This window comes from Papaver somniferum, chromosome 1 (genome assembly GCF_003573695.1).
Source record: "Papaver somniferum cultivar HN1 chromosome 1, ASM357369v1, whole genome shotgun sequence".
NCBI classification, from domain to species: Eukaryota; Viridiplantae; Streptophyta; class Magnoliopsida; order Ranunculales; family Papaveraceae; genus Papaver; species Papaver somniferum.
This window is the reverse complement of record NC_039358.1, coordinates 92333725-92361448: the sequence shown is the minus strand read 5'-3', so window position 1 is coordinate 92361448 and position 27724 is coordinate 92333725.

Sequence of the window (27724 nt, the reverse complement as noted above, 5' to 3'; positions counted from 1 at the left end):
CCTTTAAACATATTGATCTGGAGGTTTTCAAGGAAAAACATGGTCTTCAACTATTCGATGTTCGTTTTCACGCTGCTGATGATGATTTTACTTATGAGATGATATCGACGTATAAGTTTGATGAATTTCATCTGCTGACCACGGTGGGGGCCTGTGAAGCGGGTATTATGTTGCCTTTGTACAAGTTTGGGATTCTTTTTATTATGATGTGCTGGCTGGTCGAGAGGGTTCTTCGAAGAACACACATTGTCGCTCTATTTCCCAACTTCATGGGAATTATCTTCTGCACTGAGGGAGTGTTATCTTCGGAGCAAAGGAGAGACAATGATGACTCTTTATGTTCCCAACCCTGAGGAAAGGGAGTGGTATACGCCTGAGAATTTTAACAAGTCTTTCGGTGACTATGTTAACAGTAGGAATCGTAAACTGTGGAGTGTGAGTCTTCAGAATATTGCGGCTCCTCGTGGTGAGATACGCCTTCTGAGTGAAGTAAGTGGTGCTAAGGTGAAGTACGTCCCGGGTACAGAGAATTCTACTAACAAAATGGTGTTTCCTACTCGTGAGCCGATCAAGCGTGATCATGACTATGAATGGCACGCAACTGTTATTGAGGTTGTTGGTCCCTGGGCTTGGGGGTGGGTTCCAGGTCCGCAAGGATGGCGTCCTACCGCAGATAGCCAGATACGTACGGCTCCTCCTGCTCGTTATGGGAATTTCCGTCCTTGGCATTTGAATTTTGAGGGCATGAATTTCCAATATGCCCTCGATGTTGTTGATGGAGATGACGAAGAGAGTTCCGATGCTGATCTTCAGGCGAAGAATGCTGCGGTTGTCAAGGTAAGATTTCTATATGCCTTGTCCTTTAGTTGAGGCAGTTTTAATTCTTTTCAAAGTAGGGATTTTTATTCTTGTGCCTTGTCTTTTTAGGCGACGAAGAAGAGGAGGATAAATCCCAAGCAGTCCACCACCGCAACAATCGAGGAGGCGGAGGTTTATGAAGAAGTTAACAGTCCTGTGACTGAGCTTGGCGAGGATGAAGATGTGTCTGACATAGAAGAGCGTACTGATACATCCCCTCCCGGTCATGATGATGATGAATTTGTTGAAGGGAATACTACCGCGGTGGCAGCGGTATTGGTGGTGAGATTAATCCCGCAGGGTGTATGATGCTGGTGCCGAAGCTAATCCTGCGGGTTGCAGTGATGCTGGTGATGATAGCACTGGCCTTGGTGATGAGGGTGCTGGTGGTGAAATTCCTGCTATGTCTCAGGAGTTTTCCTTTGGTCGGATTTATTCTGCGGAGGATGGTTTTGACATAAACGCTGCCCTGGGCCTGGCTTCTGAGTTCAACCTGCTTTCCCCCAACGATGATTGGGATGTGCTTGGTAATTCTAACAAGGTGGAGGAAGGGTAAGGGAGTCGTGGATGCTAGTGATGTTCCAGAGGGGAGCGGTGCTAGAGACCTTCCAGATTTGGACGCAAGAGTAGCCTCGAACTCTTCGGGTGCTAAATTCACGGACATGGGTAAGGCCTCGGTTGGGTCTCTGGAGATGATTTTCCTCAGTCACTGATCCTGGAGGGTGATGATGCCATCTTAGCTTGGTTTAAGAAGAAGAACTTGATGTTCGTACCCAATCCAGCCCTGTGGTGGAGGGTGAGAAGAATCTGATGCCTATACCCGTAAGATGATGCAATTGTCTCCCGAGGACCAGGTTGCAGTAGCGTGGGATAAGAATCTTCGGGCCTCGGAGGCTGCTCTAGTAGTCGATGCTCCCTCGACTGTTGCTGATATGATGGCGTTGGCTGATGGGTATCAGTATGGATTTCCCCAACAACGGATGTTAGAGGTGAGTTCTCTTATCATTTTGCCTGGTATCAGTTTTTAGCAATTTTTAGAGTCAGGGTGTTCTAATCTTCTGATTCGCAGATGATGAGGAGTGAGCATTGCAATCACATGTTGTACCAGTTTTTTAAGGCCAAATCCCTTAAGTTGGAGGCTAAGCTTCGTCTTCGGGAAGAGGAGCTTACTGCGGCTGAGACTGTCATCGCTGATAGGGATAGGGAGATATGTGAGTTGAAGAGTCTCCTCAAGGCTAAGGAGCAAAAGGCAAGGAGGAGGAGAAGCTTCGTATGGATCTTGCTATGGTTCGTAGTAGTGAATTGGAGGAGGCCAAGAAGAATTCTTCGGCTGTTACAGGTTTGATTATTGTTCTCTTCCTTGCTGTTGTCCTTTACCGTAATTAGTGTTCTGTCTGAGTCTCCCTCCCCCACCCTATCTTCAGTGGGTGGAGTTCCTGAGTTAGTATGGCTTCGGAAAGAGCGGCAGCGTCAGAAATCTCGCATCGCAGAGTTGGTAGAGAAGATAAAGAGCGAGGCTGATAAGTGGAATGCTCGTGCCGATGAACATAATGCTCTGGCAGAGAAGTGGCGGGTCAGGCGAGTCCAAATGATTGATTTGCAGAACCAATATAACAATGATCGTCGTTTGTTTGATGGAACGTTGTTGTGGACGCGTGATAATCTTCGTGAATCCCGAGAACAGGTCTCATCATTGGAAGCTAAAATCAATCTCTTGGAAGAAGAATTGCGTCAAGCTCGTTCTTCTCAGACCTCTGATGTTAAAGATTACCTTCAGCGTCTTGCTAGGGAGAGAGATGACGCTAGGGCTGAGGCTGGTGCTCTCAGCAAAGCTTTAGCTGCGTCTAGGGCTGATGTGGTACGCCAAGCTGAGGCTGAGAGGAATCTTGAAGTAAATATGTACCGGCTCAACAAGGGTCTGGAGGGTTTAAACAATGAGGTCAATCATCTTCGTCACTTGGATTCAATGAAACAGGTAGAATTAGATGCGAGTCAGTACGCCCTTTCAACCCTTCAAGCGGATTATAAGAAGTTGTCAGATGAGTATGATTTTCTTGGTGAAGCCCGTGATGCTGCTGTTAACGAATATGAAATAGCTTCGAGCGAGAGTGGTATATGCTTATATTATCGAGTGTGATTCTGCAATTTCCTGGACCTAACCATCTGCGTTTTTCTTTTCCTTGCAGAGCTCCAGGGACAGCTTCGTACTGCAAATGAAGAGCTTGCGGAGGCTCAATCTCAATTAGTGCATCAGGAAAGTCAGATTAATTATCATAAAGGTTTAGCTACAGCAAGGGACGAGGCTGCCCAAGCCGCTTCGAAGGAAGTGAGTCGCCTTTCCTCGTTGTTGTCAAAGGCTGAGATGATGAATACTGTTATTGCGTACAAGGCTCGGTGTCAACTAGTGGAAGAGACCAACAAAATTCTGGATAGCATTGAGTATGATCTGAAGACCGAGCATGGCCTTATCAGGAGCTATCCGCGCCGTGAGAAACCCCTCCCCCTACATCTGGTTCTTCAGGCCCTTCCTCGGGTGGGAGCGTACCTTCAACGCAGAAGGGGAAGATTGCTAAACCTGCTGGTGGGGTTGAATCATCCGAGTAGATTTTTGTAGAGAGTTGATCTTTGTTGATTATGAGGCTTCGTGAGATTCCTTTTGTATTTTCTTGTTTCCGCGTACCATTGCCAAGCCTGTAATCAACTTTTAATGAATTGATAATTGTTATGGTTAATTTGGAATATCGACTGTAACCAGGGATAGTGAAGTGTTTGGGTGCGAACCCGAAGATGTGTGTCTCTTCGTGAACGTCTTGAGACCTGTCACCCCGCTGGCTAATCCTGGGCAGAGGATTCCCAGACGGTGGGGGTCGGGGCAGCGTTCTAGGATATGAGTTGTTTGGAATGTACGTTCATTCCGTCGACCCGCTGCCATAAGTGTAAGTGAAGTGTTTGAGTGCGAACCCGAAGATATGTGTATCTTCGTGAACGTCTTGAGACCTGTCACCCCGCTGGCTAATCCTGGGCCAGAGGATTCCCAGACGGTGGGGGTCGGGGCAGCGTTCTAGGATATGAGTTGTTTGGAATGTACGTTCATTCCGTCAACCCGCTGCCATAAGATTGGTTGGGTATCTCTTTCTGCTGGATGCCTTCCCCATGGTCCTACACTTATAGACGCTGATAGGGGAGTCCCGAGAGATTGTAGGTGACTACTTTCCCCAAGTAAAATAGAACAATTAACATCAGTGTTTACGTGGTTCGACAGCAGAGTGTCTACGTCCACGGGTGAAAGAGGGTTAAAGTGTCTATTCAGTTGAGTTACATTTAAAGAATTCCATTGATGGAACCTCTGAGGTAGTAAATAGTAAAAAACAGGAGGATGAAGTATTGACGCGGAGGCTGTATTTACAGGTGTAGGGTTCTCGTGAGGTGTTATATTTACACGCAGTCGTCTTGTTATATGTTGCTCCATGTATTGCCTATTTTTTGCCAAAAGTTTGCTTGATTGATAGGTTGAGGTTTGCTATTCCTCTCTCAGAGATAGAAACATGTCGATCGCAAGCGTCGTTTTCTTCTTCTGGTGCTCTTCACGTAGATGCAGGTCTGCGTTGCCCTCTACGGGTATATGGCTTGAGATATTTTGCATTCCATGGGTGTTTGAGGATCTCCCCTTTTAGGTTGCGCAGATAATAAGACCCATTTCCTGCAACATCATGTATGACGAAGGGTCCCCCCATGTTGGTGCTAATTTTCCCCACTTTTTTCTCGTTGGTATTGGGGAATGGTCCTCAGCACATACTGCCCTTCTACGAAATTTCTAAGCTTAACCCTCTTATTATACTCCCTTGCTAGTTTCCTTTGATAGTTTTCCATTTTTTGTAGTGCTGCCTCCCTCCTCTCTTCTAGATCATCCAACCTTTCCAACATCATGTCCGCTGTGAGGTTCTTTTCCCATGCTTCAGTCTTCGTAGTTGGCATGATTATTTCTGTTGGGATAATAGCTTCGGCTCCATAGGTGAGTAAGAATGGGGATTCTCCCGTGGCTGATCTTCGAGTTGTCCTATAAGCCCACAAAACGTTGTGTAGTTGCTCACACCAACGCTTCTTGTATTCGTCCAACTGCTTTTTGAGGATGAGTGCGAGGGTTTTGTTTGTGGCTTCTGCCTGACCATTGCTTTGAGGGTAAATTGGTGTTGACTTGTTCTTTCGAATTTTGAAAGTATCGAAGAGTAAGTCGATGTTTTTTCCCTGGAATTGCTTGCCATTGTCAGATACAATCTCAGCTGGTATGCCAAACCTGCAAATGATGTTTTGAAAAATGAATGTGAAGACATCTGCGTCTCGAATGCTTCAGGGCTTTAGCCTCTACCCATTTGCTGAAATAGTCCGTGGCCACTATCAAGAATCTTCTCTTCCCTGATCCTTCGATTAGGGGACCCACGATGTCTATGCCCCATTTTGAGAATGGCCAAGGGCTGTCTACTGGGTTTAACATTGTTGCTGGTGCGTGGATTTTTTTGGCGAAACGCTGGCATTCTTCGCATCTTCGTGACATTCTTGCAGCGTCTCGTATCATTGTTGGCCAGTAATATCCTTGAGTTTTCGCCTTATCTGCTAGGGATCTCATTCCGCTGTGATTGCCTGCGTCGCCGCGGTGTATGTCTTTCAAAATCAAATGTCCTTCGGATCTGGATAGGCAACGTAATAATGGTCCGAGAAAAGTTTTTGTACAAAATTTCTTTTCTCAGATCATATCTTCCTGCCTTTGACTGTTTTTCTGGCTTGCTTTAGTCTGAGGGTAGAATTCTTTCTTTTAGGAAAAGATGAATCTCAGATCTCCAATCTTCTTCTTTGCTGAAGTCTTCATCTTGATCTGCCTTAGCCATGATGTCGTCTTCTTGGAAATCATCCGCGATGAATTCTCCCACGTCATCATCTGCATATCTTCTTCTGTGGTTCCTCTGCTGTGCAGCGCAGAGTTCTTGAATATCAATTGAAGGCTCGTAAATCCTGGTTACTTTGATTGCTTTGACGTCCTCGTTTCTGAGCATCGATGATATGTAGGCCAGGGCATCCGCGTGCCTGAGTTCCTTCCTTGCCAGGTGTCGGAATTTGATGTTTGGGATTTGTGATGCCAGTGTTTGCACCAATTCCATGTATGCTGACAATGTTCTGTCATAAACATTATATTGCAACCCTATTTGTCGGATGACTAGCTGTGAATCGCTTGTCAGACGCACGTCAGTTATGCCCATTTCTATTATCAACTGAAGGGCATGCACCACTGCTTCATATTCAACTATGTTGTTGGTATGCCCCTTGAATTCTAACCTGAAAGCATGTATGATCCTGTCTCCTGTTGGGGTGGTGATTACGATGCCTATCCCGCCCCTTCTTTATTTTTCGACCCATCTACGAAGACTTCCCATTGCCTAGGATTTTTTGGTTCCAAGATGTCTATAGGGTCTTTACCTTCGTCCATCTCTGGTAGTCCTGCTGCCTTTCGTCCTTCGATGATGACTTCTTCGCAGTTATCCAATGGTAAGTCTGCTAGGAAATCTGCTAATACTTGTGACTTCTGAGAGTGTTGTAGTTCATGGATGATATTGAATTGATCTAGGTGAGTATTCCATTTTGCAATTCTGCCTACTTTTCCTGCGTTTTTAAGGACTGCTTCTAGCGGAGCTTTGCATGGGACGCGGACGTAGTGAGTCAAAAAGTAAGTTCTGAGTTTCAGGGTTGCCCATACTAACGCCAAGATGAGCTGCTCGATCTTCGTGTAGTTTCTTTCTGCTTCGTTCAGAGTCTTGCTGATGTAATAGATGGGCTGCTCTATCTTCGTGTTGGTTTTAACCAATACTGCGCTGACTGCATCTTCTGTTGCTGCTATGTATAGTGCCAACACTTCATCAGGGTCTGGTTTTTGTAATATAGGGATCTCAGCCAGGTATTCTTTGATATTTCGAAAAGCTTCCTCGCACTCTGCCGTCCATTCGAATTTGCTTCCTTTTTTGAGAATGTTAAAAAAGTGCTTACATCTGTCCGAGGACCTGGATATGAACCTCCCCAGCGCAGCCAGCGAACCATTGAGTTTCTGAACCTCTTTTAAACTCTTTGGGGATGGCATTCTTACGATGGCTTCAATTTTAGCGGGATCGACTTCAATGCCCCTCTTCGTCACCAAATATCCGAGGAACTTTCCGGAAGTGACACCAAAAGTGCACTTCTCTGGGTTTACCTTCATGTTGTGCACTGTCATTGCTTGGAAAATATCTTTTAGGTCTTGGTGATGATCTTTGCGCAGCTTGCTTTTAACGAGCATATCATCCACATATACTTCCAGCGTACTTCCAATCCATGGTTTGAAAATTGCATCCACCATTCTTTGGTAGGTTGCCCCTGCGTTTCGCAATCCAAAGGGCATTCTTACGTAGCAATAGAGGTCGTGTGGTGTATAGAATGTTGTATGTTGTTGATCTTCTTCTGCTAGGAATAATTGATTGTATCCAGAGTATCCATCCATGAATGACATTTCTTCGTATCCTTCAACTGCCTCAACAAGTTGGTCAATGCTTGGCAGTGGATAGCTATCTTTAGGGCAAGCCTTATTGAGGTTGGTGAAGTCGATGCATATCCTTACTCCGCCATTTTTCTTCGGTACGATGACCATGTTAGAGATCCATGTTGGGTACTTAACTTCTTTGATGAATCCTGCGTCCAGTAGTTTGCGGAGTTCCACTTCAACTGCTCGATGGTATTCTGGAGCTACTTTGCGCACCTTCTGCCTAAAAGGGGGGGGGGGTACCTGGTTTTATTCGAAGTTCGTGATGAACTAACTTTGGGTCAATTCCCGGCATGTCCCCTAATTTCCAAGCAAAGATGTCCGCGTATTCCTTTAGAAGTTTGATTAGCGCGGCTTCTCTTTCTTCATCCATCAAGGTGCCTATTCTGATAATCGGATTTCCCTCAGTACCTATGTTGATTTCTTTAGCTGCTTCGACAGGCGTAAACGTGGGTTTTGGTTCCCCCAAGAGAGGAACATTCTTTGATTGCTATTTGGTGTGCTCTCCGTTTCTTTTGTCGCGGAGGTGCTGGCTTCTGCGCTGCCAGTGGTGCTCACGTTCAGAAGGTTTTTTCCGGAGATTTCTTCCAGATATGTATCTATGGTTATTTCCTTATTTTTGGCTCTTCGGGACTGGTGGTTTTCTTCCCGCTCGTTATTGATCTGATTCTGAGGTCTGACATTCCCGCGCAGTTACTTGGTCTCCTTTAATTTCCATGACTCCCTGGGGTGTTGGGAATCTGAGATATTGATGGTAAGTTGCCGCTACTCCTTTGAGCTTGTGAACCCATCTTCTTCCGATGATGGCGTTGTAAGGTGAAGGTGCATCTACGACGCTGAATCGAGTGTCCACTTTCATGGGCCCTGCGTCTACTTGTAAGACAATGTCCCCTAGGGGCTTTGTAGCTGCGCCGTTGAATCCGTAGATGGTGTAGTAAGATGACAGCAGTTGCTCGTCGTTGAGTTCCATACGTTTGAACGTGTCATAGAACAGGACGTTGACTGAGCTTCCTCCATCGATGAGAATTTTCTTGACATTGCACCCTGCTATTGGGAGTGTGAGGACTAGAGGATCATTATGGTCTTCCATGTCTTCTTCCACATCGTCTGCGTCGAAGGTCATGGGCGCGTCCATCCATTGTTCGTGCTCGTTTACCTCTTTCCCATCGATCTTATAAAGCTCACAATAATCTTCGAATTGTTTTCTTAATCTCTTCCCAATCTGGGCGGTTAGGGATGGTCCTTGAATCTCTGAACATGAAATTGTGTTGAGGGTGTGGTTGCCTTCTGGTAATTGAACCTGCTTGCCTCTCTTGGTTCTATCTTCGTTATCAATCTTCCGTATATATTTCCTTAGGTCTCCTGCGTCGATTAGTTTTTGAATCATTATCTTGAGATTTTTGCACTTTTCTGTTTGATGACCGTTGAAACAGTGGTATTCACAGTATTCCTTGGATTTTTCTGATCTAGGAGGCTGGTTTCCCTTGGACCATGGCCAATCGAAGTTCTCTCTCTCTTTGATCTCTCTCAGGATGCGCGAATAACTGGTATTCAGCTTGGTATAGACTTGATCTTCAAATTTTCGATCATCTTTTCGTCTATCATCCCTTCGTTCTTTCCTTTCTGCGTTGGGATGCTCTTCTGTGATTCCTCTTTTGGACCCGCAGGCTTGATCCACGGAATTTGTGCGTGTGGGACGTTGAGTATGAGCTCTGGGATTTTCACGCTGAATTTCTTCTAACCTTGCATGCTTTTCAATGATTATCCGGAGATCTCCTTCGGTGGTAGGGATGGTCCCGTGGATCTCCACAAACAAAGGACTCATCCTGTCCATCCCCCATTTGTAGCAGTTGATACTAACCACAGGATCTACGTTGCCAATAGCTTGGCAAATCTTGTGCCATCTATCAGTATATTCTCTGATGATCTCTTTGTAATTCATCTCCAGTGAGAATAGCTTGTCCATGCCGGTATTGACAACCTTGTTGTACATGTATGTTGCTAGAAATTTTTCTGTGAGTTGGTCGTAGGAATCGATGGAGTTTGACGGCAGGTTATCGAACCATGATAACGCGGACCCTTTTAGACTTGATGGGAAGTATCTGCACAGTATGGAGTCTTCGTTATCTCAACGGGACATCATTCGATTATAATATGGAAGATGAGCCGCAGGATCAGCTGACCTGTCATAGCAATCGAAAGCAGGAACCGAACATTTCTGTGGTATGGAAGCCCTGGCCAAGTGTGGCGTCAGCGGGGTAGTGTTTGCTTCCTTCATCACTTGCTCTAGTCTTCCGCCTCCCTGCCTAGTTTTTAGCTCCTTGATTTCTGCGAGCATTTCAGCACGCAGATTTTCCATTGCGATCTGGTGCTCTTCACGAATGGTAGATTTTGCTCTTAGGAGGGTGGTACCGTCGTAGTAGTCCGAGTTCTCGGGATTGTACTTAGGGTATGATATTTGGCTGCTCCTTGCTCCTCTTCGGTTCAATGGAATCGGGTTGTTTGCGATCACCATTCTTCTATCTTGATTGAGTGCTACAGCCTTGGAGTTAGCTTCGTCGCGTTGGTTTTCTACCTCTGCGCTGTGAATGATTCTTTCCTTAAGTGTTTGGTTCTCTTGTGCTAATATCACCACAGCATCTGCTTATGCCTTCTGGTTCTTCCTTAATTCTGCTAGCTCGGCCATCATCTGAGCGGAATGATTTGACCCTTGATTTGGTGTTCCTACCCGCAATCGCTCATCGGAGGCTAAGGTCTGTTCCTCATCCATGATCTGTATTACTGGCTCTGGTGGATCTAAACGTGCACCCCGGAACCCCGACGGTTGTTGTGAGGGTTGACCTGCTATTAGAAGCGGTTGCTTGGTCGGGAAAGGTATGTTCTGTTCGTTGGTTAAGGGCATCCCATAGAGGGGTTGTTGTATTCCTGACTCTGCTACGACTTCCTGATGTTCCTGTAGTTGAGCGTTGGTTATTCTGGGAGATCCAACCTTGGATCTGCCAGCTCTTGAAGCTCCTGCTTTGGCTGCCGCGGCATTTATTGTGTTTGCTGCGATGATATTGGCATTGATGGGGGCCGTGCTTTCCGCATTATCCTGCGCCCTATCTACTGCCTTCATCTTTTCACCTCTCTGCTTACTCCTAGTTACCACTGGGGTCGTCCTTGGCATCTCTTTTGACGAAGCTTTTCCTTCCCGATATCTTTGCTTTTCTCCATCTTTTAATATTTTCCTGAAAAAGAGAGAAAAAATCACGAAGACAATGGGTCCCACGTGATATCTATTAGCGTTTTGAGTTCTCAAAGGTGTAAAATCTTAAAGATACGAAAGGCATCCATCTATGTAGACGACCGCAGATCCGTTCGAAGTTTTGATTTTTCAAGGACGTGAAAACTTAGAAAATGCATGAAAAATCAGATCTACGTAGATAAACGCGGATCTGCTCATAATTTTGGTTTTTGAAATCATGAACGGAAAATACCGTAGTGTTCCATACATCGTTACTTTCAGAAAACGAAGCCTGAAACAATTCACAGGAGAAGATAAATTTTTTACCAGGATGAATATCCCTGTTTCTAGCGCCAGATTGTGAACACGCAGATCAAAGTCATCTGAGTATTCACAAACAATGCGCGCAGACTCATGACAATACAATAAATAGGCTGCGCCTGAAGGGAACGGATTGGTTATGTCGAATCCTTGACTCAGAGTTCTAATACTCTTCCTCGTCTCATCAATTACAATCATTGTCCTTAGCTCATACAATAAGATAAATAATGGACGAAGTATAAAATGTACGAAAATGATATGCTATAAGTAACGAATTGAATATATAAAGTATGGATGTATGAACATAGACTAAACGATCAACTTATATGATTCTCACTCAGATCCCTGTCTCCGAGATTGGGTTTTTCATTATATGGTGGGGATTACCGAAATAGTCGAATGACTTTGAGACTAATATAAGCCTGCGTAGCAGGAGGAACCTCACTTACACTCTATATTTCTCTGTCTCTCTCCTCTTCTCTTCTCAATGTCCCCCCCCCCCCTCTTTCCTTGGGAGAGAGGGGTATATAAAGGGTGGTTACATGGGGTCCACTTCTGAGGGCCGTTATAACCTTATCCTCTTGTGTCTTGTGTCGCTTACGCAGAGGTCTTCGTGTTCTTGGTCTTCTCTGCGTGTTCCGTTTGAATATTCAGTGTTATCTGCGCTCCCTCCACAGGCTGACTGACACGTATGCTGTTTGAGGGTATTTAATGCGGGTAGTTGAGATGTCTGTCCGCGGTAGATAGCTGTCCTCTGCCCCTGTCTTGTCTGCGTCAGTCTAACTATCCTCAACCGTAGATCTTAGATCTTTCTGGGGATAGGATAAAGTGAATCTTGGGTTATCCTTCAGTGCTTCGCAGTGTTCTAGTGCTTCTGTCTTCCTCGATCCTCTACCGTTGGATCTGGTGGGTGGCGACGGTATCTTGATAAGGCGCGTCTCTTGGCTGTCCACGTGTGATATCATATCTTGATGTTCTCAGCCGCATGTCCTCCACGTGTGTCTTTGTGGACACGTGGCGGAAGATGAAATGTGTACCTACAGTTCGGTTCCCAGGCGTCCCATTTGCTAGACAGACCGTATATGTGGCTGATTTTCATGTAAAGAGAGCTAGATAGTTTGGATTTCTTTGACCTGTTGATTCTCACGTTTCTGTATGTGTGCCCAAAGATTACAAAGCAAAGGTTTAATAGGGTGTAAGCAACCGTGGCAAGCAACAGTATAAGCCCATTAATCTAGAATCGGCCTGGTTAATTAAGGTCTAGAACTAGCTAGGTTTCTAGCACGATCTCAGTTACTTAAACAAATCTGATTGTTAATCAGTTAAAGCAGTTCCTTTTGATCCCCATCTTGACCGGTCTTTTCTCCAAGATTTACAAGTCTGCTAATACGGTACCAAATTGCTTGGGAATTTACCAATATGCATGTAGGACAAAATACATTTTGGTAAGAAATTGGTATTCCCCAAAGCAATTTGGTACCCTATTAACAATCTTGAAGATTTACACACAAAAAACACAGAATTAGGAATCTAGTTCTAGTTCTCTACTTAATTCCTAGTTTGTCATTATCAATCAATAAGACAAATAAAATTCCTGAAATGTCAACTTATTCCACATGCACCTCATTTCCAATTAATGCCGGTATATTGAATTGAAATTCCATGTCTATATGTAAGAAATAGTGCATGGCCGGCACATGAGATATGCACGTACGTTTAACATTTTCTAATTAGTTAGTGATATAAACAGAACTTGTTTGAAGGAAATCCGATTGAGCTGATTTTACCTATCAAAAAATAAATAATTGAGCTGATTTTAGTTTAGTGTTTATACTCAGTACGTAGATCTGCATTTGTTGTATATTGGTATATATCTCCTGTACTTTGCGTGGTATAATGTCACGATACGGAGAGAAGGAGATTGGATTATTGGAATAGTATTAATGTTTTATGTACTTAGTCAAATTAACCATACCAAGTTGTTGAAATGAAAATACGGAGAAAGTCAAATTCATGTAGATTTAATTCTTTGTTTATTGTCGTTGCAAATCTATGATTTTAGTAATGTAGGTTCCTAATTAATGAAAAGGTTAACTAACGATTTTGAGCTTAATTAAATTATGAAAATGGGTCATTTGTCCAAATATTTTTAAATCACGGTTCAAATGGACGAGTAAAAAATAGTTTGGGTGAAATGGCCAAAAAAGAAATAGCAAGGATGAAACTGGATTCATCCTAGCTTAAATTTAAAAAATAGCAAGGATGAAACTGGATACATCCGGTGTAAATTAAAAATAAGAAAAAATATTTGAAAATGGGCACGATGAAACTGGTTACATCCTGCCTATTTTTACATTTTTGTGCATTTAAACAGTATCAAAATCTAACTGTCCATATCACCCAGGAATTGTTGATTTTGGTCTTTTTAACCAATTTTATGATTAAACTAATAGTATCAACTTGATGAACAAAAGGTGTCAAATATCCGAAGGAAAATTTCTTGTTTGGTCCTAAGCCCATAAGGTTATTTATAGCAGGGTCCAGCTAGATTTTACTCTTATTCTAAGGTCCAAAGTTATTTGAAAACATGGAAATGACTAATATACCCCACTGTTTAAGTACGTGTAAAATAACATACTTCAACCAAATCGGGATTTTATTTATCTGGAGGGTCCAAATTTAATTAAAACATATAAAGGACCATAGATTTGTTTACAAATTTGAGTACATATCTGCCACACTGCATACAAATATGAGTACATATCTGCTACACTACTTAGGAATCTGAGTACTCCTCAATTCACTTTACTTTATTGCAGCACCAGCACCTCTGCAGTCAACCATTCACAACTGCCTTCAGCTCCATCTTCTCAGTAATCTTCTATCTTGCTGCATCACAATCTTCTTAGCTTAGACCACAACTACAACAGCTACATCAACACCATTGTCATTTCAATTCAGCTGCAACATAGACTTGTTCTTCTCCCTGTTTAAACAGCACTACCATCTTCATAAACCCATTGAGACGAACATCTCATCCACTGATTTTGTTCACAGTAATCACCACCTACAATTCCTCCTCTATCTCATTTGTATCTTCAGTTTACATCAACAACCCAACCTTCTATGTTCCTCCAAATCCATTTGCAGCACACCTTCTTTCAAACACACATCACAACCAATTTGTAACTTCATCAAGACCACCACCAATTTCACAAGCTTGCAAATCTGAACCAACAACAACTCCTGTTCCTATCATTCAAAATCTGTCATTTCTTACAATAAGTTCTGAACTGCAGCTCCAGATCATCTCCATATCCAATTCCAGTACTGAATCAAACGTAACAAAGAGCATCTATTTCAGTATTTCATACACGTACTGAATCAAACATAACAAGGAGCACTTCCTATCAGTATGCGATATATGTACTGAAGATTCATGAACTACAAATCAACAGTATGACAACAACATGTGACAAATCTATGAAAAATAAGAGAATCGAAAGACATATTACAGTATTTCACATAAGTACTGAAGGGTAACACTAAAAAAGGAGCAAAAACACAGCAAATAACACTTCCTATCAGTATTATACATACATACTCATGGATCGAACCAAAAAAATTGGAAAAACTTCAAATAAAACAAAATTAGAAGAGTTTTGTATCAGTACGCCATATATATACTGTCAATTCATACACGAAAAACAACTGTAACAGACCTAAAAACCATAAAAGCGTCAATCAAATCGATTTGATTATCAGAATACAATCAAAAAAACAAATCAAAAGAAGAAAAACCGAACAAAATAATCAAACAAGATGATTAGAAAGCATACCTGGAAACAGAAAACAAATATTCTCCTCGTAAATCATAACGATGCACCATCTTGTTCTTCTTCTTCTTAAAAGTAGACTAGGTTTCTGTCAGTACGGGATACACGTACTGTTGGTTCATACACAACAATCAGCTGCATGTCAAAAATAATTAACGAATCCGTGAAAAAACAGTATTGAAACACTTCTATTTCAATATTCCATATATGTACTTCTGAATCAAATAAAAAAAGGTCTTCAAAACTAGGTTTCTGTCAGTACTGCAGATACGTACTGTTGGTTCATACACAAAAATAAACCGAAACACATCTAAAACCAACAAAATGAAACTGATATGATCAGATCTAGTGAAGAAATTGACAAAAAACATGATTATCCATATAGATCTGAACTATTTTTTATAAAATAAAATAAACAATCAAACAAGGAGATCAAAACATAATCAAACATCCATTAAACTATGAATATAACCGAATCAAAGAAGATATTTCAGTATTACATATACGTACTCATGGATCGAACCCAAAAATCAATTAGAAAACGCGGTGCAACACAAACACACTCAGAGATCATACCAAATCGACGAAAGTAAACTCTTCCAGTTTACTATCAACATCAGATCTAATACCTAAACATTAGATTTTGCTATAAACATGAAAATTTCTCTAATCCGAGAAGAAAAAAACCTAAATTAGAATAAGCTTTTGAAGAAGAAAGGAAAAATGAAAACCTAAACTATACCAACAGTAAGGAAGTGAACCTACCGATTAATCTTAGTTTGAGTTCACGAATTGATCAACACCTCAGAAGATCTTCATAGCCGGACCTCTTCACCGAACCACAGATGAGAAAATGAAGAAGAAGAAGAAAAATAGATCGAGAAAATGAAAAAGAAATGGATTTGGTTACTGCTTTTATATACTTGAGGGTGTCTTCGGTATTTAAAAATACGTCCCCATATGTTTCACATGTGTGCAGGACCAAGGGTCCATTTTTCTGTTTTCTTTTTATTATGGACCTCCGATTACTGGATTTTAGTGGGTGGACCTGCCACTAAATAGGAACACTATAATAGGATCTATAGGTAATTCCTACATATCCGAAACATGACAAAAACAAAGGTAATAGCATCTAGCACTAGCAGTATCATAAATAATACGCTAATTAATGCTTCACGACTCCAAGTATTAGATGTTTGCTCGTGCAAATGAAGCTCTTCGGGAATTAAGAATCTTTTCAGATGGTTTACTTAGTGTTTAACTAGAATATAATCACGAGAACATGTCAAGTTGTGAAGGAACTGATAGCTATGGATATGACAATCTTTGAAATCTTAGGTTAAGAATGATATACAGTACGAGAAGAAATATGATTGAAGTATTTGGGAATCGGGAGTGTACTAAATCACTATAGATTTTGGTTTAGTGTTCGTGGGGAATTTGAAGATTTCAGCTAAAAGGTCTTTTTGTTTCCTGATTCCTACTTAGGTTAGTCAACTATCAATCGGTGAGGTCTGACCTGGTGGAATACTGATTAATTGAACTTACCTGCTTCAAAATGTACCGCAAGGTCCACAACTAAAACCCAGATTTAAACGTGAATTTTGATTTTCTTTAAAAAAAAAGAAAGAAAGAAAACACAACTTTTACCGATCTACCAAAAAAATATGCCCGAAAAAAAAAACCTGTTTTGAGGCATACTGGATTATTTTTTAGGCATATTAAATAATGTCAAAATAGGGTCACTAAATAAAAAACAACATCTCCCCTTATCTATTCTTTTTGATAATGGCATAACTACCTTGCATAATTAGTGTTAATGATTATGATTAGATTTGATTAATTAGGAATTTTATAGATTGATTAAAAATTAAATTATTAGTGTTAAAGAGAAATCAAATTTCTGAGAGTGAGTTGGAATTTTTAAGAGGAAGAAGAAGAAGTGAAAAAAAATAAATGGGGTTTTAAGATTTTAGTGATTAGAAGTGACCAAAATGTGTGATTAGAAGTGACCGTAGACTTCTATACGAGGTTTAATGTCCTTTTTATAAGTTAAGTATGTCAAAAAATTGAATTTTTAAAACCCAGATCTACTGACTAGATGAACAGTTCGGCTGATAACTTGTCAGCCGAACCTCTGTGCTTCGAAAATATACCTAGGTTCGGCTAACAACTTGTCAGCCGAACCTAGGTATATTTTCGAAACATAGAGGTTCGGCTGACAAGTTATCAGCCGAACTTGACTCTGTAACTCACGAATTTAGGTTTGGCAGATTCGAACAAAATCGTTGTTAGCCGAACCTAGGTGTATTTTCGAAAAACAAAGGTTCGGCTGACAAGTTATCAGCCGAACTTCACTCTGTAATTGACGAATTTGGGTTCGATTGATTCGAACAAAATCTAGCAAAGTCGCATTAGCCGAACATAGTGTTTCTCTAAATCATATACTAGGTTCGGCTCAAAATTGATATTCCAAGATCAGCCGAACTGATCTTCTGAAAACCCTAATTTCATCTTTGAAAATATTATTTTATCGATCAAACAAAATAAAATCAACCAAAAACAAGATGGGTTTGTTACAAATGCATTCTAAAATACATCTAAGAGTAATTGAGATTTGGATTTCGCACTCCAACATCGCTCACTTCGATTCTTGTTTCCTTTGATTGATTGATTGCTTGATTGAATTGGAGTCCAAGATGTTTAAGTTTAAAGGTTATTTTGATTTTTGATTTTAGGTTTTTGAGGATAAGGGAAATCTAGTAATTAGATTGTTTAAGGATATATAGGTAATTGCACTACCTTTAGACACCCCTTATAAAACCACCCTAGATGGGATAATAAATAAGTATGCGTCAAAAAAATTCAGTATGCCTCAAAACAGGTTTCGAAAAAAAGGACAACAAGAAAAAGGATAAACATGCCCAAAAGAAAAGACAACAAAAGCCCAAAAACTAAGCTAGAAGCAAAATATCTATTAACAAAAACGAAAAAACATGCTTGAATGCCAAGCTAGTATTGCTAGAAATTCAGAGAGACCAGCAAATCATCTTCCCCTAATCAATCAAAATCCACTCTAGCAAAAATACCTACAGAGAAATTGACCTCTAAGGTTTATTCCTACGCACATGCCAAAAACTGATATTTGACATATATGCACCCACTATGGGTATGCCAAGCTGTCAAACTTATATGCCTATATGCCAGGAATAACATATAGGCATACACGATGGAGTTTCCAGCGAGCGATAGAGTTTACATCGCTCGATGGTCATAATAACGCTCGCTGGTCTTTAAAGCGCCAATGCTAGTCAAGCTATCGCTCGCAGGTCTGATCATCGCTTATCAGATCTTCATCCAAAAAGCTATCATTGTTCCCCTCTATAAATACCTAATTTCAATCTCATTTCAACTCACACCAGAATTTCTAAATTTCTAAATCTCTCTTAAATTTCTCAATCTCTCAATCTTCTTCTTCAAATCTAAAACAATCACACCTTCTCTACAATTCTTTATTTCTTGTAATATGGATTCACAATCTCAAATTCAAGGAAAAGGAAAAGCTAAAAAAATCAAAGTTCGTGGTGCAAAATACAACATGATAGAAGATGAAAGCATTTGTCGTAATTATGTTTTTTTACCAAGATTGTATCGATGGTGCACAACAACATGGTAACACCATGTGGGAAAATATATTTCGTAAATATGAAGAACAAACCATGAACATCAATGGTCGTGATGCAAAAGGATTGGAAAAACACTTCATTCTAATCAACAAGGAAGTAACCGCTTATGTTGCATTGATAATGCAAGCCAAGAGAGCAGGCAAGGAGACTGGTCAGGTGGATGTCGATTTATAAAGACATGTTCGTACATATTGGCAGCAAAAACATGGTAAACAGTTCGGTTACGAAAGTTGTTATCATATTTTGAAGGTATTGAACAAATATAATCCAGATTTCTTAGTAACTAATCAACAAGTACCTGAAAGATCACCATATAATTCCTCTCCCTCAACACCAAATTCTTCACCATTTTCACCAGGTCCATCAAATTCTTCACCAGATAATTCAAGAAACCCAAACGGTAACTTAGTTTTTAATAATTATGATGATGGTAAGAGATAACTTCCAGTGAGGAACAATGCAAGACTAGATAGAAAATTAGGTCAAGAAGGAGGGTGTTCCGGTGGATTTAACATGGCGGAGTTTATGGAACATCAAAAGACCGTCGAGAAGCAAAGAGCAGTTGATAGAATATTTCAAAACAGGGAGAGTAAGTTTATTGCTTAAATTAAAATGCATAACTTAAATTAAAATATATAACTTAATAAACTACATAACTCATTGTCTTCCATGCTCTTCCCAAAGATTCAATCTCATATCATCTCTTAAATTGTCATACAAATTTCGGTTCTGAATGTAATTAGTCATTTGAGCATAATTCCTTGAGGGACGCGTCTTTCTGGTTGAATCTCTGGCCTCAAATCTTCATCTTCATAGTTAGTCCACTCCGGATCACGACGGGTTTCCTTAATTACCATGTTATAAAGAATTATGCAAGTGAGCATAGTCTTGTGCATTTCACGAGGACTCAACCCACGATATGGGACACAAATGATAGCAAACTTCCTCTTCAAAATTCCAAAAGCGCGTTCCACATCCTTCCTCAATGCCATTTGGGCATCGTTAAAATGTCAATATGAACGACCCAATGCACCGGCAGGAGGCTGGCGATAGCATTGAACCAAGGTGGATCACTTTGGGTAGATACCATCCGCAAGATATTAGCCATGAGTGTACTGATGGACGTTGAAACGGACTTGGGGACAAATTCCATGCTTTAAATCTTCAAACAGAGGCAACTTGTGCAAAATATTGATATCGTTTTGTGAACTCGGAAGACCAAAAAAAGCGTGCCATATCCAGCAATCATAAGAAGCAGCAGCTTCAAGGATAACTGTTGGTTTTGGATAATGACCCTTATATTGACCGTCCCAATAAACAGCGTATCCTTGCCATACCCAATGCATACCATCGAGACTACCTAATATTCCTGAGAATCCCCTTTCCCCATTCTCCCTCAATATTTGTTTAACATCTTCCTCGGTTTGTTTTAGTAAATATGTTGGACCAAAATGATTAATCATTACTTCCCAAAACAATGAAAGGTAAGTGAATGAAGTTGTTTTACCCATACGAAGGTACTCATTGTTCGCATCCGTTGGAGTGCCATAACCTAGAATCCTTAAAGCCGAAGTAACTTTTTTTCAGGACTATGACCTCTAATATTGAGTGCATCAAACTGATAATTAAATTGAGGTTCTACTCGACAAATATCTTCAATAATCTTTTTCACCATATGATGAGGCATATGGAATCGACCTTGAAAATTTTGATCAGAGTACACACAATTGGGAAGAAAATAATCATGCATTAGCTTCTGATTGTAAAATTCTCTCCCTCGATACATATACCTTCTTGAGAATACTTCTTATGGCTCTGGAACTCTAGGTATTTGGCACGTATGTACAAGCATCAAAGTGTAGATTAGTTCATTAACTTCAGCTTCCTCATCATCAAGTTCTTGTAACCTCCTTCGATGCATTTCTTATTGTAATCTAAATCGATTCATAATAACATTCCTCTCTTCATTGGATCCCGCTATTGATGATTATGAAATTTAAAACGAGAATAGAGATAGAGAAATTGGTGAAATATAGGTTGAAGTAGGTGTGAGTAACTTGGAGAAATACGAGGGCGTATATATAGGAACCAGTAGGGGGAAATAGCCGTCGCAAAATATCTAGTAGTCGATAATCTTAATATCGCCAGCGATACTATTTAAATCGCTTGATTTAATGTATAACGTCAGTGATACTCTGAATATCACCAATTTTAGTCATAATATCGCTCGCTAGAAAGTCTATCGCTTAGTGGTTTTCCCATAGTGGCGCAATTGGTTTGCCATGCCACCTGGTATGCCAAACAACTTTTTTTTGGCTTGTGCATAGGAATATGCTAACACCATGCTTAAGCCGTGGAATTAAAACTTTGTATTCAATTGCAGCCCATTTAGATTGTGTAAACCAAGGAAGATTCTTGGAGCCGAAAAATGTAGTCGACCACTGCCATAAAATCTGATTGAACGAGAAGCTACATCAGACCATTCAGTAGATCTAATGGTGGCAATTACCTCAATAATATAGTTAGTAGCTAATCCTAATCCTCCATATTCAATATATACAAAATATATCCTCGACTATTTCTGCATATAACCCATATCTAACTATCCCAGGATTTTCTTTAGATGCACCATCACAACACAACATATCAAGAGGAGGGGAAGGAAAATTGAAGAAACATTCAACAACTTTAATGACTATGACTTTTCTGTTTGGAATCCCAAAAAAATTCAGGATCCCCAGTTCATAAGTAAAGTTCCACATGCATCCCTTTATCCTAATACTGACTTCTTGAGTAAGTTGCATGATTCTTTTGTACATTCTTCTAATAACAGAATAAATAACATTTCAAAAACTATCTTATTTCTAGAGGGACAAATTTTTACTGGCATACTGGAATTAATAACAGAGCTAGGGTCCAAACAGTAAAAAAATACTACCAAACGAATTCTAAAGTAGCCGACTAAAATCATAGTGTCAAACAATAATATGATCGAAGGTTTCACGATCTTCATCACAAAAATATTTGGATGCTTATTGATGCCCATTTTTTTTTCTTCCAGTTATTATCAACGACACATGTTCTTCTAGATATTATACAAACATTACTTGAGATATATAAGATAAGTTACACTCAGTTGTCCGTGGAGATTTACATCTCATATTCTTCTATCACGACCTCCATGAAGTACATGTAAGTCCACAACCTTAGTAATTTGTAACAGAAAATCCGTGAGTAACACTGACCCTCATGAATCAGATCATCTACCTTAATCTCTAGGTTTTGATTGATGTAATCATCTTCAGCACCTATTGTATCAAAAATAGTTGATTCACCAACTATTATCAAACAAGAAAAAATAAATTGACCATCCCCAACTAGCCATTTATAATGATTTTCCAAGTCGCTAATAACTCATTCTAGACCAGTCCATGCAGAAGACTTTTCGTAGTCAGAAATCCATTGTTGTTATTTTGGTATTTTGTTAAAGAGAACTTCATTTGCCCACTCACCATCACCTGTTTGTATCTTTCGTAGAGGTTTCATCAAAAGGGCTTTAATTATTCTTCAAAACTTCTTGTACACAGACTACCTTCAACTACAGGATCACAAACGTCTTCATATTTAAAAGTAATCAGTTTCTTTACTTCGGCATCCCTATACTATGAAATTTTGATATAATTCTCTCACAATCAACAATTATAGATTTAGGTCATATGTTCATCGTTAAAACGTGGGGATACCAAATACACCACCAACTTTTCTGTTCAGCAACCTGTATGGACAAAACCTAATACAATTGCAAGTAGACCAACTTAATGATCCTTAACAATATGTGTATAGAGTTTATATCTCTACCTCTTCTCGATCAGTATGTATGAGAGAATGAGTTCGTGAACCTTATTGTTAAGAAGAGTAATTGGACGATCCCAAAGGTCAATATCCAAGATCAATGTAGTCGTATTCAAATAATCTAATCGGAATTCTGCCAAATAATTAACTTGTTATCTATCTTTCAAGATACGAATTTTACAAGAACGGGTCTCATAATCGATCACAATCAGATGGACATATCTACTTAGACTGAATACGTACAACTTGGGTAAATCCAATTATAAAGATAAATAATATAATGCGGAAAATTAATAATACAAGACACCAAAAATTTTGTTAACTAGAAAACCGCAACTACAAAAAAACCCAGGGACCTCGTCCAGATTTGAACACCGAGATGTATTAACCTACTACAGATACTAGCCTACTATCAGATTTCGGGCTGGAATGTAGATGAGACCGAATTAAACCCTCCAAGCGATTCAGCTACAACCGCGCTCCTTACGTGTCTTAAACTTTGCAAGGTTCTACGCACTTGATTCCCTTAACTGACGTCCTTTACAGCCTAATAGTTGCTTCAGGCGCAGTGAAAAGTTTTGATACCAATCCGCCTCTAACAGATAAGCCTATTTGATTTCCATTTAGATCGAAAGATCAAAGTGTGAAATCCGGAACTTACTACTCTCAAAGGGCATCCTAGATTCTTAAAAACCTTTCGAGAACAATCTTCAAAAGATAAATTAAGATCAATTATTAGATATCTACCTTGAGGAATCACAAAGTCTGAGAAATCACAAAGTCTAGAGAACTTTGCGATTTCTATCTATCTTGCCTGAAAGAAATTACGAAAACCTCGATAACAAAAAAGCAAGATCAAGATACATAAACTATCAAGGTCAAAGATAGTCGGACCTGGCTTCACGAATCCCGAAAGCAAAGTCTTTTAGTCGTAAACCTAATTATGTTTCTCAGAGGAAACCTAGGCTCATAGGGGACGACTCTAGATCAACTAGGACACAAATTATCAGGGATTAAGTTTCCTAGTTGAAAGAGCACCTTTATTTATAAATTTTCAAGACTGAAGGTTACTTAGAATTCAAGTTAAGATAACTTGAGAATCCAGCAAACACTTTAGGTCTTGAAAATTCAATAGAAAAATACACAGAGTGGTCCGGTTCTGGAACCGTGTATAGTGACTATTCGGTTTGGCAAACATGTCATGTGAAAAATAATCAATATGATGTTCATTAAAGCACTCAATAGTTTCATCATGATGCACACACATAAGTTTTTGACTGATTAATAAAGTCTTAGAAGTGTTTAATAGAGTCATAGTAATGCTAAACATTTGTAAAACATAAGTCTTTGAGCATCTACTAAGTTTACTGGGACAATTGGTGAAACAGTTTCCCAACCATAAGGTTAGTTCACGAGTCAGGAGCTACGGTTTATGAACCGGGTTCGCCAACCCTACTCGGCTCAAAAACTCAGATGGACACAGTTTGTGAACTGGTTTTGCCAACCGTTCTGTCGCATAAGGAGACAGTTTGCCAACCAGGTTGGCCAACCTTAGCCTTTTATACCAACATTAAGAATTTCAGTTCATCATGGTTTGCCAACCGCGTTCGTGAACTGTTTCCAACTGAACTTCAGGTTTTCCAACCTTCATGTATTTCTGAAATCAGATATATATATATATATATATATGGTTTGCAAACGGGTTTGCTAAACCACTCAGAAAATAAATATCAGGAGTTCATGAAAATCTCTCTTATAATGATTAAATCAATTGTATGTTCTATTTTCAATTGATCCACAAATTAATTCTCAAACAATAAATTATTTCGAACTAATATTGTTAAAGGACCTTTGAACATCTATGCTAGAATCATATTTCAATGTTTTTAACAAGACAACTGGACACGAAATTTTTTCTTTGTAAATCTACTAGAAGTCATACGACATAGTCTCAACAGATATGAATGGTAAGACAATGAGTAAAATAGATTGGTTAAGTCTTCATATACCTGATACAGAAGTTCTTCAAATGTCTTCGTCGATCTTCAGTCTTCGGGAGTGATGTCTGATACTCAACTACCAAATTCTAACCTAGTCCGAGACTTGACTTACGTAGACTAGAAATCAATAAATAGTTTTGATCAACTAACATTGACATCAAGCTTGAGATACCAAAACTTGTGGGTTCAACCGAGCATTGCTCTGACACATTGGCATATCAAAAACTAGCATACTGATAAAAACTAGATTGATTAACACCACTCTATCGTGAAAAAAGAGAAACCTACCTTTCCAGTTTGCTAATATATTTTGAAAATAATCTACACTGAGTAGACATTTCTAGATTTGATCCTTGCATGCATTAGCAAAACTCCCAAATATTTATCAGGAAAATTGGCTAGATCCATTTGTCATTGCTCAGTAATATGCATTTTTCTGCCAATAGGTAAACCACATACAAACAACTCACTTTTGGATCTACTGTCTACTTTTCCTGGAGAAACTTGATAACTGCTTAAGGTTTTCATCAAGAAATACAAGCTTATTTTGTTTCCATTGCAAAACTAAAAATATCATCAAAAAAGAGTTCACATGGTTGAATACCGCTTCAATTGATCATTTCCCAAATACTTCCATTTTCCTTGAGCTGATATTATTTCCTGCTCAAAACATCCTCAGCTATAACAAACAAAACAAATAAAAGAGGATCACCCATCTTTAAATCTCTACCAACTCCAATATAACCAATAGGCTCACCATTTAATAATATTAAAATTTTATCGGTGCTGAAAATCCCCAATAACCAATCACACAAAGCATATGAAAGAATCTTTTTAAGGAATCTAAAAGACTAACTATGAAATCCAAGATATTTGTACCTAATTCTTGAGTAATATCAAGGTTCAGTTCCACATTGCCATCTCTTCTTTTCACAGTCATCTCATCAACTACTTATAAAGTTAATAAGATGTTTTCACGGATACTAATTTCTTTTATAAATGCTCTTTGTTGACGAGAAACTAGTTTACGCATCATGTTAACCATTATGGAAGTGAGAATTTTAGTGATTACCTTGAAACATAAATTGTTGAACCTACAATTAAGACTGAATTGAGTTGATTTATTTGCTCATTTAGAAAAACACCAAGAAATTGGAATTATGTCCCTTAGGATTGAACTTAGTCCTCTAACGGGATTGAATTGTTATAAGAAGATCAATTCCTACATTATGCTATGTTTCTCTGTAGAATATTCCTAAAAAATCCATCGGGCCAAAGGACACCATCAGGATTGGGATCAAATACCACCTTTCTGGGTACCACTGAAATGCTTAATAAGTTGGTCTGTGATGTCATTTTGGTTAGTTATGTTAACACGATCTTCTTTTCCGACTCACCAATAACATTTTGAGTTCTTATAATTTTCAAGTTTGCGTAGTAAAATCTAGTTATCGGAAGCTTGGACATCTCATTCTAAGTTAGGTATCAGTAAATGACAATGATCATCCAGGAAAGGGAGAGAATCTTTCACCACAAAAACTTCGTTACTCGTACCAGGATAACAAGATAATCTGCGATGATAACATCAAGGTCATTTGCTGGCGCGAGCTCATTTCCTTTTACTTTCCTAATCATCCCGCAGGGAGGCCCGAAGTTCTGAAAGAACTCATATGTCCTACATGTAAGAGATAAGAATCAAAACGAAAACATGGTCCTGATAAGCACATAATTTACATGATTTTAGTGTCAAATACATACTTGTTTTAGCTGTAATTCTTGCTTTTTAGCTTGTTATTACTCTTGATTTTTTATTTATTTATATCATATCAAGAAGAGTGAAAATATCTACAAAAGAGCTAAGAAATGAAGTTCTCAAATATCCAAGTGTCTAGAGCTAAGAGAAGTGGAGAAGTGCGACGAAAAGGAGCAAAGAAATTCGAAACACAAGAAAAAGGCCAAGTTTAACTCATTTAAATTTAATATTTCTTATCATCATCTTGTATATAATTCAAATACGAAGTGAACGGAGAAATAGTACGGGCGAAACAACCGAAAGAAAAAGAGCAAAACATACAACAAAATAATTAGGAGATAACGAAGGAATTTATCTACCGAGTATAGGAAGTTTCAGGTGCAGAAAAACTTCGATTTTTGTCTCCAACAATCAGTAAACATATTGGGAATCGTATCTACCAATTAAACCAAGTTTTGGATTCCGTAAAAGTCATATTTTGAGCTCTCATAATAGATAAAAAGGGTGTCGTGACTACCGATTATGGACGTTTTTGGCATCAGAAAAGTTTTTTTTTTTTTGACACTAATAATCGATAGAAAGAGGAGAAATGAAACTACCAATTATATCACAGCATAGGCCACTTACACAACACGTTTTTGACTTCTAAATCAATGAAACATGGTCTCCAAAGGATTATAAGACCCAGATTTCATGGTTACTATATAAGAAAGCTTACGGAACAATAATAAGACACCTTTTACAGAACTTTGCAAGCTTGAGGAGGAGAAACAACACAACACAACGAAGCGAAAGCTTGAGTTTCAGAGTTGTTCATAAATCGTAACGATATCTCTTTACGTTTCTCATATGTATATGATGGATGCTTCTACATCCATGAGTAGCTAAAAAACTATTGATTGTGGATGAATTCTTAGTTCTAAATACGAGTTTGATTTAGTATATGATTTTGTTTTTAATTCTTCATAGGATTATCATTTGTGTTTGAAAATGCGGGGGTACAACAACCTCACCCAATATTTGGATTAGCAATCTGTATGGACTAACTCTAATATACTTTTAAGAGAATCAACTAGAGAGTCAGATCAATCTTAATAAAAAGTATATCAAGGAGTTAATATCTCAATCTCTCGATTTGATCTTTACTCAAGCAATCTGCGAGTCTTTATCAAATATTAGAGATATAAACTTGGATGGTACCAAAGACCAATATCCAAGGATCAATCAATTTCCAATCAACAACCAAAGGTTGGATTTCACATTTGATCGATACAACGCACAACCTGTAATATTTCAATTATACAACAAAATATAATGCCGAATAAAAATAACACAGACACTAGAAGTTTTGTTAACGAGGAAACCGCAAATGTAGAAAAACCCCGGGATCTAGTCCAGATTGAACACCACACTGTATTAAGACGTTACAGACACTAGCCTACTACAAACTAACTTCAGTCTGGACTGTAGTTAAACCCTAATCAATATCACACTGATTCAAGGTACATTTGCGCTCCTTACGTCTCTGATCCCAGCAGGATACTACGCACTTGATTCCCTTAGATGATCTCACCCACAACTAAGAGTTGCTACGACCCAAAGTCGAAGACTTTAATAAACAAATCTGTATCAC